This window comes from Python bivittatus, unplaced genomic scaffold (assembly GCF_059951505.1).
Source record: "Python bivittatus isolate LINGU-HERP-01145 unplaced genomic scaffold, Pbiv_v1 ctg000220_np1212, whole genome shotgun sequence".
NCBI classification, from domain to species: Eukaryota; Metazoa; Chordata; class Lepidosauria; order Squamata; family Pythonidae; genus Python; species Python bivittatus.
In genome coordinates, this window is record NW_028277048.1 from 6,415,150 (window position 1) to 6,427,611 (window position 12,462).

The 12,462-nt window shown below is 42.6% G+C and overlaps 1 protein-coding gene across 4 annotated transcripts in view; it reads right to left on the bottom strand.

Moving 5' to 3' along the window:
* The window catches only part of GPR173 (G protein-coupled receptor 173), a 37,756-nt gene that overhangs the window by 11,204 nt on the left and 14,090 nt on the right, over positions 1-12,462 (bottom strand). The window contains exon 1 of one of the 4 annotated variants that reach the window (XM_025165113.2): positions 10,292-11,067. The exons of 2 other annotated variants lie outside the window; for them this stretch is intronic. The gene's annotated coding sequence lies outside the window, so the exon portion shown is untranslated. Of the gene's footprint in view, positions 1-5,542; positions 5,691-10,291; positions 11,068-12,462 lie in introns of those variants that run through there. One more of the 4 variants, XM_088137733.1, reaches the window with a different exon arrangement.

Below are 12,462 nucleotides of genomic sequence, written 5' to 3' on the forward strand. Positions count from 1 at the left end.
TTAAACAAGTATGGGAACCATACCCTTCATATTTAGCACATACAGTTATACATACAATACACACAAAAACAATACTATATGAGACAAGTCAAAGAATATTTGGGCAACAGCTTGAGAAACTCCCCCATATTATTTGTATGGATTTCCAGTTAGAATTATACTTAACATTTCTGAAGTAGATCCACTGAAAAGGCTGACATTATAGCCTCTTAGCCTTTCCCTTATCTAATCACTCCTGCATTATCTAGGTAATGTCTGAGAAAGCCTTTCCCCAAGAATTCTTGATTTAACCCTCATTCTCTAACAGTAAATTCAGTTACGTTCTTGCATATTTAGAGACTAATTGGGCCACACCAAATAAAACAGTGGTTTGTTATATATCATATCTAATGAGGACTCGCATAGCATGTGGAAGCACACAACTATGTGGATTAAATGACATCTAAACCAAGAGAGCTTAGCATGAATTTCTTGCTGAGAGGATGTCAAATCAGATCTCCCTAGTTTAAGTCCATTAGTACCACACAAAGAAGATAACTTATTAAGAGGCTTCAAGCAATGCTCATATGCCTTCTGAATAAAACGTGCAAGGGGACTGTGGGGCCACACAGGAATTCACCTCAGAATCCTTTACATAGTGATGGGGAATCCTGGTCCAAATGGAATCTGGAATCTCAGGTTTTATAAAGGAATTCTGCATCCATATGTCAGCATGTATATGCAGCCTCTTTTCATACACTCCAGATGCATGGACTGTGTGTGGCCACAGGCATGTTAGTGACAGAGGGCAGGGTTCCACTGTATAGTCACATGACTCTGACATATGTTTTTTCAATGCACGGGAGGACATCTACCCCCACCCCCACCCCCTTTGCTATTAGCTTCATTCAGTATATGACCTTTGACTGAAAGAAAAAGGAACTTATCTCCAAATCATCCATACAGGAGACTTTTCTGCACACCATACATTCATATATCTAAGCTGAGCAGGCCATCCCACAATATGCCCACCTGCAAATCTATTCAGTGTCCTGATCATAGCAGTAGAGAAAGGGAGGGCAAGTGTTCACTGGAATTTGTAAAACAGATTGAGCTGTGTCATGCAGTTCCTTCAGACTGACTCATCTGCATGGATACTGAATTAGTCACACACCCACAAACACCACTTCTTGCCCATCCTTGCCATCCACAGCAAAAGTATTGCATACATACATGGGGCTGTTTACCAAGTATCAGTGTACCACAATAGTCATTTTAACTATTTGGTATGCCTGTTATCTGGTACATTCCTGCCAAGTGACAAGGATAGCATTACGACTTCATTCTGTCTCCAAATTTCTGATCAGAAATATTGAAGCATTGCACATACAATGGATTGGGTCACACACAACATTAAGCTGGTGTTTTTCAACCACTCTTTGTCCATCATAATTTCCTGGTTTGCAAATATGCTAAGCCATAATGCAGGGATTGGGAATGTGGTGCCCATGTGTAGTATAGTAGCTGCAACTTCTCTAATAGCACTCACGGCTATTTTCTTTTTTAAAAATTGAAGAAAAACGAATAGTCCAGATCTTGCGAGATCACAAATTTCATGAGGTTTCAGTGTTCTCATATGGGATTTGGAGGATGAAGTCATTCAAATCTTGGCCATTTGTAACATTTATGGGATGTGGAATTTGGGGGGGGGCACCCACACCTTTGAATATTATGTAGTGGTCCTCACCATTTAAAATGATTGTGATGTGTGAGTAGAGGCAGGCAACCTGTGGCCTACAAGCCCAATGCAACCTTCAACCTGGTTTTGCAATCCCTAGAATCCCCCAAGATTCAGTGGTAAATTCAGTGGCAAATAACACATTTTCATTGATTTTTCATGTATATATTTCTTGTTTTGATTTGGAAGGCTACCTGACTCCCAAATGATTCTGGGCAGCTTACACGGTTAAAAGAAGGGGAAAAAAAAACAGAAAAAGAAAAGGACTGTAGACCTAGACAAAATCACCTATTCCTTTACAAAACACACACACACACACACACACCCCCCAGAGGCTCAATAAATACCCTAACCCCAGGCCTCTGTTCCAGAGGGCAGGCAAGATAGAGAAGAAGTGCTTCTGGGATCCCACTAGATTACACTGCTTAACTGAGAGGACCTGGAGTGCCCACACTGCCCGAACGTACTGGATGGACAGAAGCCACTGAAGGCAGGCCAGCGGTCCTTCAGATAACCAGGCCCGATGCTATAAAGGGTTTCATATGGAGAGAGAGAGAGGGAGAGGGAGAGAGGGGGACAGAGAGAGAGAGAGAGAGAGAGAGAGAGAGAGGAGCTGAAAGAAGTTTATTATATCTGTTAGGCTTAACAAACCTGTTTTACCTTAAAACATCACCCCCCTCAGAACAACGGCCAAACATTTCTTATTTATTTTATACCGTGCCTTTCTGCTCTACTAAGTCCTGAAGGCAAATAATGAAATTAGGCCCAGCCACCTCTAGCAAAGTCCACGTGCCCTGCTACATTCCTGCAGCACTAGAAGAAAAGCTTGTTGCAAAAAGGTCGTCTACCTCTGAGCTACGTCCAACCCAACAAATGACTTAATGAGGCATAAGTGCCCTTGTGAGCTAGGAGAAATATCGTCTTTCAGGAAGAGCCAAGCCCTTTGATATGTGAAAAATCATAAAGTAATGAGAATGTTTAGAATTTGCCGCCTTATGTCAGCTTGATATTAAGGGTCACCTATCCTTACTGCCCACCACCACCACCCCTGATAGCAAATCTAAGTGTGAGGTTTCTCTCAAGAGTCTATAGCTGGGGATGAGATTCAATCCAACTCGTTTGCTGCTGTACACATTGTACAATAGCGTTGGGGCATTCTGAAAATCCGATGCATGGATGCCTTGCATTTCTACTAGGTTTAATAAATGGAGAGATTGTTAAAAATGCATTTTCAAAGTGTTGCTAATGTGTGTTGTTGTTAAATTAAGTCACAGAAGGGAGAGGTGCATATTGACTCTAGGGTTAGCCTGGATAAATATGCATATAAAACACTAGCATACGACTTCCTTTTTCTGATTTCCTGTCCAGAATTTGAGTTGCAGTCAGCAATTTTGTAAGCAAGGTCTCCATTATGAGAGATTAAACACTGGTCAACAGTTAATTCATAATAATATCTCTGTGTAAACTAATGCAGGAGATATTATGACATATAAGATTAATGAAGAAAGTGGAGAACAGCCTCCAGTTATGTGTAATAGTGGGAAGGTGAAGGGTCAGGTGGAGAACCTTCTTTGGTGAGAATAGGAATATTACCAGTCCACAGCAGCGTCCTTATTTTCACCTGAAATCCACTTTGCTTCAGGAGCTGAAGCAGCAGCAGCCGTTTGACCTGGGAGAGTGCACAAGAGGGACTTTTCTAAAATTCATGGGCTGAGACAAAAAAGTGAAAGCTGAGTACATCAAGTGGAAGAGTGGTAGAATTCCTGTTTCTCAGGCAAGCCTTCTAACAACCCCAGTAACTGCCAGATATGTACAAATATACAGTAAGGATAACACTTGCCCTCACATACAAAGTAAAGGGTGGGGTTTTGTCCCCCAGAATACTTCTAATGGCACAGAAAAAAAGTAAAAGTTAAAAAGGGGTGGGGAAGAGAGATCTGTTCAAAAGCAAAACAACTGGAGATAAACACTACAATAAGTTCAGCTTAACAAACAAATACAACTTTTTTTTAATAACTTTTAATCATGTATTTATGATTTTAATTTGATGTAAGCCGCCCAGAGTCCCCCATTGTGGGGAGATGGGCGAGGACAAGTCCAATAAATAAATTAAATAAATAAATAAATATAATGAGGTGGCTGCTTATGGGCAGTTGAGGGTTTTTGTGCCTTAGCATTCAGTTGAATATTAAAGATCCTCAAGGTAGTACAGGCAATATATAGGGTGTCCACAGCTATATAAACCCACATTTTAACATACAGAGAACCACACCTCTCGAAATGAAAGTTCTTAAATGTCCTTGTGGTGTTGGCCTCCCTTCATTCTGAGCAGTGCTTCCTTCCATGATACCATGTTGGAGATCTCATCTGTAGTGTCACATCCCCAGATATTACCCAGCTGATAAAAACAGGACCAGCAACTTTTGAAGCCACTTTGAGTGGTCAATTCTGGTTCTGCCCAGCGACTTGCCTTCTCTAATACTGTTTCCTCTCCGGCTACTATTGCTACTCACTTGCATTTTGTTCCCTTCTCTATCTACTCTCCATCATTATCCTGTTAACAAATATGACTTTTCTGTGTATGGATACAGGAGAGTTCAGGATTAGAATTGGTGTGATGCTCTTCCCCAAAGAAGGAAACCCATTTTTCCCTTATCCTCTTTGCAAGTTTGCATATCTATTGGAAAAGGGTTTGAGACAGTCATTCCTGGGACCAGCACAAGTCTCTCAGTCCTCAGCACTTTAAGGGCAGAAATCAGTTGAGCTCCTCACCATCCTAATAGGCAGAGTAGAGACAGAAAACCTGCTGAGAAGAGGAAGAGGGAAGGATAAGATAGAAAGCAAAAGGAGAGAAAAATGGACTGAGGAAATACATTGGTTGAATCATTACCTCCCAGATATTGGTCCTAGAACCTCAGCAACTTTAAGATAAATGGACTTCAACTCCCAGAATTCCCCAACCAGAATGCTGGGGAATTCTGGGAGTTGAAGTCCACACATCTTAAAGTTGCTGAGGTTGAGAAACACTGACAAAGGCATTTGTCTATGGGAAATCAGTAGAGACTATCAAATATTTCAACCTCTTTCATGCCCCCTCCCAGTGCCCTGACACTTCTGAAGAGGGAAGGCAGAAGATTCAGCTCAGCTTCAAACAAGACTTTTCTTATCTCCCCCCCCCCGCAGCTATGTCAACAGCCTTGGTCAGTGTTAGCTTGCTGATCAGGAAGAGAAGTTAGCTTTATAGGGGCTTCCTAGGTGCAATAACAGGCCTAGTGAACTCATTCATGTCCTCACCCTCAAAGTAGCTCCTAATCTAGTGTTTGCAGATACTTAAAGACCTCCTACCTGAAAGGTTTTTGACTATGTGGTAAAGATACAAATTCTATCCATCACAAATTTCAGGACTGTTACACAATATATGATTTATGATTCCATGTTCCATCATTTTCTCACAAATTCACCCACATGCACATCCTTGCTGATGTTTACTGTATAGGCCTTTTCTCTATATCAGTCTTCCCCAGCTTGGCACTCTGAAGATGTCTTGGGACTGCAATAATAATCTACAGCCATAATGAGCAAAGGCTGGGCTGGGAGTTGCAGTCCCAAGACACCTGGAGAACATCAGGCTGGCAAAGGCTTTTTTACGTTGAACATCATTTTCCTGGCCACTGAACAGTATTGCTGTTGCACTTTTTTCCCTGCTCAGGTTCTCTATCCTATTGTCCCAAAGAAGCTGATTCAACCACCTAATCCTACTAAAAGGGGAATTTTGTTTAAACTAGGTCTTCTCCTTTCCTATGACATGTAGCTTGGTTCACTTACTTGGGTCTTCTGAAGGAAACATCTGTTTGTAGTCCACTGGTTTGAATTGCAGAGGTTGATCTAACAGGGTTGATCTAATGTGATCATTCTGGCTTGCAATGGAGTAGCTTTCCCCAACCTGACAGTTTCCGGGCTGCAGTAGAGGATCCTCCAGACCTGTGGTCAGCAGCTAGCTTGACGAAAGGACAAATTTAAGATGGACTTGGGGACATAAGAACATAATCAATGCCCTTCTGGATAGGATCCTGGGCCAATTAATCCAGCAGCCTGTTCTCACAGGGGCCAGCCAACTGCACAAGGAAGCCCACTAGTCTCCCAGCAGACGGCCTTCAGAGGCAGTCACGCTGCCATCGAGGCTAATAGCCATTAATCCTCACAACTTCCCTGAATAGGTCCAGCCCTGTTTTGAAGCCAGCCAAGCTGGTAGCCAGCACCACATCTCATGGTAGTGAATTCCAAAGTTTAATTATATGTTGTATTAGAAAAAATCCTTTTGTCTGTCCTGATTCTTCCAGGATTCAATTTCATTAGGTGACCTTTAGTTCTAGTATTTTGGGAAGGGAAAAATAGCTTCTCCTTGTCCACTTTATCCACAATTATGCGTAATTTTGTATACCCAATCATGTCCTTTCTCATTCACCTCCTTTCTACACTAAAAAGCCTCAAATGTCACCTTTCCTCATAGGGACCTTCTCCAGCTCTAATATATCTTTTTTGAGCTGTAGCAGCTATCACTGCACATAATATTCCAGATACAGTTGTACCATTGATTGATATAAGGGCACTATAATACTGGCATCTTTATTTTCAATACTGTTTAAAGATGGATTTGGGGACATAAGAATATAATCAGTGCCTTTCTGGATAGGATACTTTTGGCCTTTTTTACAGCACAAGTACACTGTATCAACACCTTCATTGCACTGTTTACTTTTACTCCAAGATCTCTCTCCTCATCAGTCACTATTAACTCTGATCCCATTAGTGTGTAGAAATATAGTAGCTGATGAGGGGAGCCACATCTATTTTAAGGGCCTAGTGTTTGGCCCAACTCTTGATCCCTAAACTAGATTTCCCCCTTAGGTTGCAAATTATTCTACATTCCAGACTCCAGAAGGGTGTCTCAGAACTCCTTTCCACAGATGTGCTCCTGCACATGTGATAAGAAAGTACTGTCACAGGAATGGAAGGGGTGGACGGTCACAGCCGAGGCCAGGAATGATACTGTAAGAGCAACACCTGTCAGCCAGAATGGAAAGTGGGATGTCAATACCTGGCTGTGTTCTTCAACGGTAACACCTACTGTTATTATAATGCCCACTGACACACTTCAAATAACATTGATAAAATACATTTAGTGACCCCACTGCAGTTCCTGTTAGACTGTTTCATTAACCTTTGCATAATCTTGGGGATATCTAAAAATGCATGGGCCTGCACACAGGCACAAAATGAGACATATTCATTCTAACCTGAGTCATATAAACATGCATGCACATAGGGTCCTTGCTATTCCATGTCTGTATAAAGTGACACATGTATAAAGGGGAAGGTCCTGTTGAACATGGTTAACAGGGCAACAAATGCTAATCTTTTTGCCTATTCCATTTCACTGGTTTTTCTAATCAGGATGACCTATGAATAATTATGCCCAATATTAATGGCAGATGCATAACTGTTAAAATTATACAAAGGATTTTTACAATTATGGGGGACAAATAGTTTTGTGGAATCTGAATGAATTGCAGAATTTTATGATAATTCAATTAAATGGCAGTCCACCCAATCCATGAATAAACCAAGAAAAATTAATAGGATTTATAAATTAATAAGTACATTTATGCAACAATGTACCTTTGTTCACTAAATAATGTTCATTCACAAAAATGTTGATTCTGGTTGTATACATCTGGCTGACCTGAAACAAAAGCATCTTCTAAAGAGGTCCTGGACTATGCAAATGCTACAATAAGAGAGAAATTTCTAACATAACTATAGAGAGAAAGTTCCACTGAAATCAGGATTTAATTACTGGATAAATCTTAGGGCTGTGTTGCACAACACACTCATTCAACACTTGGACACAGATCTTCATGCATGCCTCATATCCACACTTATACATTACTAAGATCTTACTAAGACCTTAAACAAAAGCAAATAAAGTCCTAATGTTATTTTACTTGATTAACTTGTGACACATAATTGGTTTACTGCTAATTTTTAAGCAGGAAGTTGTTAAGTATAATTATTAAACTCTCCAGACACACCAGTAACATTTTCTTTACATCATTGATAGTGGAGTAATTTAATTATCTAACGTTATATTATTTCTAATAATATAATAATAATTTCTTATTCAAGCTTGCAAATAAATCAGTTAAAGTTACTAGCCCATAATTAATTTTGGGTACACTAACCTCCATGGTTATATCCTTCTTACTTAATCTCTGAAGTGCAACTAAGTAACTTTTATAAAGTTTTCTAGCTAATAATATGGAGATGACTTTTACTGACCAAAGATGCCTAGATAAGTGGCTATTTATGATTGATTGATTTATATCTCCCCTTTCCTTCAGGGGCTCAAAGTTATATCCATGGCACTCTCTCCTTCCCTTTTCCCCCACAACAACAACCCTGTGAGGCAGTTTGAGCTGAGAGAGTATGACTAGCTCAAGGATCAAACATGAATTTATAAGCACAATTGTTGGAATATTTGTTCCAACAGAAATTTCTCTTTGACAGCACATTAGATGGCAATCCAATGGTAGCAGCACTAAGCTAAACATTCAGATCCCAAACCTCAACACCTCCGAATTTACATCTGGGTGACATTAAATGAGGTTCTTGTTAATGTTGTTTTATTGTAGTCAGTGATAAGAATTTTGATCCAGATGTTCTCAGATGAAATATTTATGTTTTACACACAGCTTACTACTAATTTCTGTTAAAGCATCAGGTGGGGGAGGGGGAATTAGTACCTTGTCTCAAAATCGATATACTCCTTTTGACGGAGTAGCTTATCAAACTGAACGAAGAATCCTTTAGATTTGGTTGACAGCTTGCTAAATACAGGCTAGGCCTAGTGGATGAGAACAAAGGGATCCCACATTCTCCTGCCCTCAGCCTACTTCATCATTCTGCACACATTGGACTTTAAGCGTTTGGTTATATTTTTATTAGTAGTCTCAAGTGGTAAAAAAAAAAAAAGAGAGATACTGTGTTAACGGAATTGTTACAAAAGTAATGCCTCAGTTTGACAGAGGGTCAAGCCTAGGTAATTGCTTCTCAGGTGACAATTTGGGGGTGGGATGATGAGCTTTCAGCATGAGATACATTCGGTCTTTCTCCCCTGGTTCCCATATCTTTATAGAAATGGATATAGACACCATGAAGGAAAAGCCACCATGGAGTGAAGACTGGGCGTGGGTTCAAGAGCAACAGGGTGGAGCAGACCAAAGGATTAGCAAGCAGCAAGAGAACTGGGATCGATGTAGTTCTTGCAAAAAGGGAAATAAGATTCCCACACCCAGCTTGATCACGAGCAAATGGGAATGATTAAAAAAAAAAAAAGAAAGCTGTCCCCACCCTTAGCTCCCTGCCCCCATGTAAAGGAAGAAAGGAAACAGGTGGTGGCTCCATGGAGACATCTGAAAAGGAGTGAAGTGGAAAAGCAATACATGGGAGGAGGCAGGAAGACAGAGATGGATGAGTGGGAGGAGAGGGGGGTTTCCTATTGTGGTGGCTGGGATGCAGGGTGAATAGGGTAGGAAGCATATGCATGTGCTTCTCTGTCGGTCTGGGACAACAGAGATAGCACTAAGTGGATCTGTGGAGCGATGGAGATATGGGAAGAGGACACAGGAAGAGAAGGCGGGAGGGGAGTTCACAAGGAATGGTCACAGACAACAATTCTGCATCACCAGTTTTGAGCATGCGGTTTTATCTGGTGATTGGGCCTGCTCACCTCTGCTTCTCCGGTCTGGATAATCAGTGGAGTGGTAGAGATGCTGTCCCAACCGGCTGGCTGGGGGTGAGTGGGTGGGTGGGGGGATGGCACCGGAGGGGGGAGAAAAAGCAAAGACCCTGCCTCTCAATCCACCCTATCCTGTTCTGGTAGCTCAGGGTTCACACCCTATCAAGGGAGGCTGGCTAGGAATGCCCCAGAGCTGTTGCCTTGGAGACAGGGCCAGTCCTCCTTCCTTCTCCCAGGAAGAAATGGGGCTAGGGAAGCTGTCATTTCAAAGGATCACCCCCTCCCCCTTGCCTCTTCCTGCAGGCCGTGATCCTGCCCCCTCCCTCTATTGTCAGCCTGGACAAGGTATAGGGAGCTGGAAAATAACCCAAGCCTTTACCGTTTTTTCTTCCGATGATGATGACTGCTTAGGAGAATGGCAAAATCAGCTCTTGCTGAGGAGGAGGAGGAGGAGGAGGAGGAGGAGGAGGAGGAGGGTTGGTGGGGATGGAGAGCAGAGTCTGCCGCCAGCTTAAAGGATGCATCCAGAAGAACAGAGCCCCATTTGCCATGTCTGGACCAAGGTTACTCCATCGTTTTTTTCCGTGAAATTCAAGCTGGTCTAGTCTGACTCCCCAATTAGACAGCAGCAAAATCCAGTCTACTAGGTTTTCCTTCTACCAGGTCCCACCTCAGATCAGTCCATTTCCACTAGAATCCAACCAGCAGGAACCCCCTCCCTTTAAGCAAAAAATCTCCAGACTGATCCATTCCTATAGCAAAAAACAGGCGCTCACCAATTCTTCCAGGGATTAGTTTCATCAGGGTAACCAAGGCATCAGATCACACTACATCCCAGTTGAGTCTGTCCTCAAATCTCACAGATCTTAAGGACTGGCTGTGGCTCAGTTCATTTTTTTCAGTGGGATTCCACCAGGAAGGACCCCAAATCCAACTGCTCCTGTCGAAGTGGAAGTCAAGCCATCTTGGTCCCGTCTACCGGAAGATTCTTTAGGATGGGAGGGGGAGAGGACTTTAGGCCTCAGCATCTCCAAGCTCCATTGGGAGAAGGTGTTGGTAGTGATGCAGGTTCAGGTCCGCGAGACAGATGCCATGGAAGAGAGGGAAGGACAGCGTGTTGCAGGAAGCGGCGTTGGATGAAATGGCTGTGGAAGCTAACAGGGAGGACAATGGACAGAGATAAGCGTGCGCGCAAGCGCGCGCCGTGTGTCTGTGAGGACGCGCGCGCGCGCGCGCGCCTGTACGTGTGTGAGTGAGAGTGTGAGAAGGTGCGAGAGAGGGAAGCCTCGGGAATTTCCGGACAGCTTCGGCCCCAGCTGGGGAGGGAGGGATTTGGCCAGGAGGGAGCACCCTTTTTCACTTGCAAGACCAGGACCAGCTGGTGGAAGGCACCAAGTGCCTCCGGGGGTTGGGGGACTCTGGGAAATTCTTGACAGTAGCCAGCCTCAGGTCCAGAAAGTCAGCTTCGTAGGTCATTCACCAGCAAGGAGAGGACTCAAGGCGAGATTACCGGGCTCTATTTCCAGACTTCCAGCAAAAGGTCTGAAGTAGGTCTGAGGGTCGGACGGGTCAACATTCCTTAGTTTTATAGAGTCAAGAAGGAAACACATAGAGATGTAAAAGACATGCACCTTGTTTAGTTCAATTCCCTTCTTCGCTCCCCCCCCCCCGCTTTTTAATACTATATCCCACCATCCTTCTTTCCAATGCAATTTCAAACACTTGGTTGCCAAGTCAACCATAGGAAGGGAAACTTCTGCAAATTAAATCTTAAACAGCCCCTCCCTGTCTCATGCTCACAAGTGCACAACAACACAGACTGTTGCATTACATTGGGGCCACAAAGGACACGTACCACAAAGCACATTTTAAAACTTTCATGAATCTTTCCATGGAGTGTCTGTAAGGCTGTGGTCAACGATTAGAAAGCCATTTTGATAAGGGAGGGAGGGATGAGCAGGAGGGCTTCAGCCCCACCTAAAAAAGCCTTGTTGTAAATGCTGCTCATCCAAAGCTCTCTTTTCTCCCTGTTATTTTATAAATATATATACCATTCACTGTAAAAATATTCTTAGGGAAGCCAACAATATGTAAGACAAAAAGTCCAATGCTGCAACATTACTGATAAAACTGTCAGCTTTATTAAATTTTATTTAAGACCATTTAGTTCCATCCTCTGTTTGGTGCAGAAATCCATATTAAATAATTCTTGACAAGTGGCTGCAAGGGGGAATCCACCACCTTCCTAGAAAATAAATGGGGTCTACTGTCAAACATCTTTTATTATTACATTTTTTTGTATCAATCCAAATCTACCTTCTCATAATTTATGCCATTATTCCATGGGCTCCGATCTGGGAAGTCAGAGAACAGATTGTCGCTTTCTGGATAGTAATTTTTCATTTTTTCTTTCCAGGGCTAAGCCTGTGCAATTCCCTTTCCCTTTGGATTTAGTTTCCAATCTTATGACGACCTTTGTTCCACATTCTCTGAAGTGTTCCAAACCTTCTTGAGGTATGGTGCCCCAGCTAGGCACAGTATGCCAGATGGGGTCTGGCCAGCACCAAATGGAGTGAAATAGTGTGTCAACGAAGTCTCTAGAATTGGGAAGTCCAGGTGATCTGGAGGAGGGTTCCAATGAGCATTCTGCTGCAGAGACTGAGGCGGATGTACACATCAACACTCTGAGTCATGCTCAATAATGCACTGATAACCAGGGAAGATATTTGTGCATCATACCACCAGCTGGTCCCAACCCAAAGTCTAGCATCCATACTTTGGTCTCATTCCAGTTCATATGCTGTAATCAAGTGGATTTATCAGTGCATGGACAGCTATCTTTGTTCAGGCTAAATTATAGCTAGTACATCATTTTCACTCTTTTGTTTCCAGTAGCAAAGCTGGACACAGAAACATTTCCAAGCTGTGACCCTGTTCCTTTTGGGGA